The 6,039-nt window shown below is 36.5% G+C and overlaps 1 non-coding gene across 1 annotated transcript; it reads left to right on the top strand.

The window, feature by feature from the left end:
- The first annotated feature begins 548 nt into the window (after window positions 1-548).
- Window positions 549-655, top strand: LOC112502588. The gene has a single exon (XR_003067726.1). It is a non-coding gene; the product is annotated as a small nucleolar RNA R71 (small nucleolar RNA).
- The last annotated feature ends 5,384 nt before the right edge of the window (window positions 656-6,039 follow it).

Genomic DNA, 6,039 nt, shown 5'->3' with positions numbered 1-6,039 from the left:
TGTCCGCTTTGGTACATGTGATGATTACCTTGCATGTGATGACCTCCTTGATTAAATCCCGGGGGATTCGAAGGTCGGTTTTGGACTTGAGTTGCCCCGGGGGGTTGAAGTCCTTGATTTCCGGCCCATGAAAAATTCGGATGATTTCTCCAATTCGAATTGTACGTTGAAGAAAATGGGCTATTTCTTGTATGGTTCCCAACATAATTTACCGCAACGGGGTTTCCGGGGAAAAACTCGTAAGAATTACTTTCACCATAGAAAACACAAGATTCAGTCATGGAATAATTAGACATCATGGATTGGACGTGATTCTTTTCCCCATTCAAGTTTAAATTATTTTTAACCAAATTAGTTAGAGCAACAATTTGGGCATTCAACAACGAGGGTTAGACCATTCAGTATTATTATTAGAAATTCGTTCCAAAATGTCATACCCCTTGTTGTAGGTTTTAGCTGTAAAAGCACCACCGGCCGTTGCGTCAAGAATAATCTTAGCGGCACTAGAAATCCCATTATACAAGGTTTCCAATTGAATACAATGAGGGATTCCGTGGTGAGGACAYTTCCTAAGAAGGTCCTTGAATCTCTCCCATGCATCCGATACCGCTTCATCTTCTTCTTGGCGAAAYGCCATAATTTCATTTCWAATCTTTRCATTCCTTGTCGGAGGAAAGTATTTTTTTAGAAATTTTTCCGCCAAATCATTCCAAGTAAGGATCGAGTTTGGTGGTTGGGAATTTAGCCATGCTCTAGCTCTATCCTTCAATGTATAAAGGAAAAGCGTCAAGGGTAAGGCCTCTTGAGTAACTCAGGGAATCTTAAAATGATCCGTCATTTCTATAAAATATTTCAAATGAGAGCGCAGATTTTCCGAAGATAATCCCCCAAACTGACCCATAGCAGAAATCGTTTGAAACATAACCGGCTTGGGTTCAAAAGATGTTGCTATCATTTCGGGTCTACCAATTCCCGAGGCCAATTGACCAAATTCGGGAGTTGCGTAGTCCCGTAAGCCTCTATTTTTGTCATCGGCAATATTGACCATGGCTTCTCGAGGAGGTGGATTATCCCCCATGGTACGGTTGGGATTTCGCCGATTGTTTCTACCTCTTCTTCGTCTCCTAATTGTTCTTTCTAACTCAAGATCAAGAGGTAAAAGATCACCGTGTTGTAGCCGTGGCATACAACACAGGAACAACGAATGAAACAATTGACCAAGGCTTAAATGAAAATCAATATCTCAGGATAAAAATCGCGCCAGTCCCCTGCAACGGTGCCAAAAACCTGATGTGCTTAAAATCGTAAGTGTGCACACAGTGGGCACAAAGTCCCCAAAGTGGCGGTGCAAGTGCACGCCGACACTATGATCGCTTCAAGTAATAGAGTGGTAGAGTACCAAGATCGTTTCCACAGGGACCGAGCTTACTGAGAATCAGAGACTTTCATGAACTTCTTGAACATGTTTCGGGTTGAGAAAAAAGATGAGTTTTGATTGGTGCAAAGCGTTAAAATACGAAATAAACCTTTAATATTAAAAGACGGGTATGGGTGTAAGCTTTGCTTAAGAATATTGCAGGAACAATTTGGTCAGAAACTCATGGGACCTCTATAAGAACTCCTATCTCTCGAAAGTGAATTATTATATATTGTGCCCACAAAGTGCCCACAAAGTGCCCACAAAGCGTCCAGTTTTATCAATCTTAAACTTGCCGAATTAGCTACTAGATAAAAAGATATCTGGTTCCACTAGCCTAAAGATTTATACTCACAATGTATTGTAGCATAAACTCTACTAATATCTGAACAAAAGCTAAAAACATACAAAACCCGCATCTCTGCGTGATTATCAAAGACTCTCTCAAATCTTTGTGCATCATCTAAGCCGTATTTCAGATCCGCCCATCTCTGGATCAAGGATCTAATATTAACACTTCAAAGTGATCGACTTATCTACGTTGAGTTTATGTCTCGACTTAAATGACCAAGCTTAAAAATCAATAAAAATGGCAACACCCAAGTGTGCCCTTAAATTCTTAAGCTTGACTCACACCCACACCCAAAGGGGTGCTTAGCTCATAATGAAATTAGAAAACATAACGAAAACAGAAGAAGAAAAATGCATAAGAAATACTTGAACTGAAAATAATACTTAAACTGTTGCCCACAGAGGGCATACAATACACAGTGGCGAGAATTAAAGACTAACTACGAAAATTAAATTACAAGCAGAAATTAAACTTGCTCTACTGCTGTAAAGCTTGAGAGAATGCTCCAAGGTTGCTTAGCTAAATTGCTAGTGGAGTGGATGCCTTCCAGCTGAGAGAAAGTCTTCAAAAATATTGGAAAAGGTGAGGACCGGACAAACTCTTTGTCCAATGGATAAAAATCTGCATTGTCCAAAGGGTAAGGACCACCCATCACCACAAGTCTACTTTATCTCTGGCCATGTCACTTCTTCTTTGAAAGGTTGCAAAATGTAAAAGTACTCCAATAAATTATGAAATGAAGGCTTTTCAATCAAAATAAAGGTAGGAGTACTTTATTGTCTTTTTATAACTTAACCAGGCCCATTCTTCCAAGAAACTCAATGTTTAGATCTGAACTCAGAATTAAATCTCCTTAAAACTCAAGAGAGTTCATATTTGCATTTCGTTCAAATCCATCTTGATGAAAATACGTCATAGAATGCATGCGAGAAGAAAGTGGGCATTTTACCAACAGTAATGGGTTTGTTAGAAAATAATTAAATTCTTGACCTTTCATCACCTCTTAACATATTTTGGACCAAATATACAAGATAAGAGCAAAATGGATACCAACGATACAATAAAATAGGGGTATTGAACAACAAATAACTCTCACAAAATTAGAGTTATCAAGTACCTATTTCCATCATCTCGGATAGAGATAGTCGCTTCACGTTGTGGTTTTGGCAATCACTTTAGAGAGCGTTGGGTACACAGCTAAATTTGAGCACCGCCTATCATCCCCAAATGGACGGGCATAGTGAACGCACAATTCAGACTTTAGAAGATATGCTTCGAGCATGCGTGATCGATTTTGGAGGAAGTTGGGACATTCATTTACCATTGGTAGAGTTCTCTTACAACAACAACTATCATACTAGTATTCACTGCGCGCCATATGAAGCCTTATACGGGCGTAAGTTTCGATCACCAGTTAGTTGGTTGGAGATTGAGGATAGTCAGCTAACGGGACCAGACATTGTGCAGGAAACTACTGATAAGATATCAATAATCACAGAAAGACTTAAGGATGCCAGGGATCGTCAAAAAAAGTTATGTGGATAACCGGAGGAAGCCTCTTGAGTTTCAGATTGGGGATAAAGTGGTCTTAAAAGTATCAGGGTGGAATGGGTTAGTGCGATTTGGGAAGAAAGGGAAGTTAAGCCCTAGGTATATTGGACCATTCGAGATCACCGAAAGAATTAGTCTAGTGGCATACAAACTAAAGCTACCCCAGGAATTAAGCGTCATTCATAATACGTTCCATTTGTCAAATCTCAAGAAATGCATGGCTGACGACTCGTTAATTATGCCCCTAGAAGAAGTTCAGATTGATGATCGGCTGCACTTCATAGAAGAACCAAATGAGATCCTCGACATAGAATTTAAGTAGCTAAAGCGAAGTAGAATTCTGATACTAAAGGTTCATTGAAAGTCGAGGCGTGAGCCCGAATATACTTGGGAACATTAGGACTTCATGAGGCACAAGTTTCATTACCTCTTTGCTCAATATATGGTCAATAAATGTAACCATTGAATTTCGGGACGAAATTCTTCCAACCGGGGGAGACTGTGACATCCGACAAAATAAATACAGGCTAGATCTAGACTTAAGCATCTCATAATAGCAAGAATAGACTCGTCACATTTTGAATTTAGAAATTAGAATGTAAGTCATGATTCCACTAGAAAAAGAAAATTAGAAATTTTTCCTATTTTGTGCTTAGGAGAGTGAATTGCTTAATTAGTTCATAAAATGCCAATTCAAGTAACACCTCTCATTTATATATATATGTTTGGTATGAAAAAAAAGTATTAGAAACTAGATAAATTATTTCAACTAGTATTTATTTAAATCAAAATACAAAAAAAATATTAATTATTCACCTACCTTTTTAAAAAATTTATAAAAATCTCATCATCACACACACTACCTAAGACCACGCCTCTTTTCCCTCTCTCTCTCCCCTTTATATGTCCAGCCACAACCCCCCCCCCCTTTCCATTTTTTTAAAACCCCTCATTCCTCACTTCAAACTCATAATCTTACACCCGTCTCTCTATCTCTCTAACCTCTCTCAAGAATTATCTCCATTTTTCTCTCCATTTTCTCTCAAAACTCTCTCAAATGTCCAGTCCTTAAATCCCATTTTCAAGGGATAGAAGGTGTTTTTGAAGGTAAGCATCCATCTCCATAGAGTTTTAAAACTCATCTCACATAGTTGTAGCTTTCATTTTTTACGTATTTTGTGTTTTCTCCTTCCTTTTTGAATTTTAAAACTTGTTCTTGCTAAGAACTATTTCTAGGATCTTAGTGTTTGTAGATTATCACCCAAAAACATGTTGCATGTTCTAAGATGGTGATAATCCATGATCAAACCCAAGTTAAGATCAAGGAAAGCACATTTGGAGATTTTTACTAGCATCCAAGTGTGTATTGAAGTTTCTACCACTTTGGTTTAAAAATAAAGCATAAAAATCTTTCATAATCATCAAATACCTATTTTAAACTTCATGCATGTGATAATAAATTTATATTTTGAGTGCTAAAAATCGAACCCAATGCTTGGATTTCAAACGATTTCTCAATAACAACATTTGATGATCATTTTTAGGATTTTTGGTTTCTGGCAGATTTCATGCAAGAACTTCATTCAATTATATCTCGAAAAATACTTAGTCAAATCACTTGATTCTTCTTCTGGAGCCTTGTTCACTGAGTTATTTTTCAGACCCAAGTGGTTTCATATAAAAACTTGGAGATTTGATGTCTCAACCACTCGTATTAAGTTAAGAGTGCAAGAGACAATATGTTAGAGTCAAAACTCTACTTTAATCGGTCATAACTCTCTTAATATTCCACTAAAATACTTGATTCTTCATCTGGAAATTATTTTATTGGATTATATTTCGAACGAAAGTGGTTTCACTCAAAAATATTGAGATTTGAGGTCTCAAACAATCAAACTAAGTTGGGTGTGCATGCAATCAGAATCTGACAGATTTGGACATGTGTCTTAAAATGATCATAACTCCCTCCAAACGTAATCATAAACGATTATTCTTTTTCTAAAGGATAGATATTTGAGTTAGTTTTAAAACCCAATTGGAATATCTGAAAAATATTGAAATTGGCCCTCCAAACAGATGTGGCAAAAAGAGTGTGCAGGCTGCCTTGATAACTGTGAGACTTAAATTTAAGTATAATGATTAAAATACCTAACCACCTCTAAAAATGGTGTTATTTATGTCAAACTTTCCCTAAGACATTAAATTAAAACATATAAAAATTTGGATGATCAAATAAATCGAGAAAATAACTTATTATGCTCATATGTGAACTTAAGTTTTCGTCAATAGAAAAGTGAAAACTCTTGTTCAAGGAAAATATAGATTTTTGATAATATTAAAGAATAAAAACGCGTAAGTTATAGATTTTCTTAAAGCATCATATAAATCAATAAATTTTGCATTTAATCATCATYACAAATTAATACTTAAAACTAATATGTATCACATAAGGATTTTATAAGCTATGATGGGCTAAACAATACCTTAGCCCTAAGAGTTGGACCTAAATCTGATAGTGTGTTTCACATCCATAGGAAGGACCTAGAACCGGGCAATCGTGCAACCGTACAACAACTCTAGAATCTTTTGTTGAACATGAGTTTTCACAGCCCCCTTTTTACTATTTTGGCATTTTTGGGGGAAAAATATGCAACTAATACTACGTTCCGGTTGTTTTATTATACACGAATTGTTAAATTATTCTTATTGCTATTGCACT

Source organism: Cynara cardunculus, unplaced genomic scaffold (assembly GCF_001531365.2).
Source record: "Cynara cardunculus var. scolymus isolate 2C unplaced genomic scaffold, CcrdV1 Un_Scaffold_1609, whole genome shotgun sequence".
In the NCBI taxonomy this organism is placed as follows: Eukaryota; Viridiplantae; Streptophyta; class Magnoliopsida; order Asterales; family Asteraceae; genus Cynara; species Cynara cardunculus.
The sequence above is the reverse complement of the archived record's forward strand: the minus strand, read 5'-3'. Positions and strand labels throughout refer to the sequence as shown.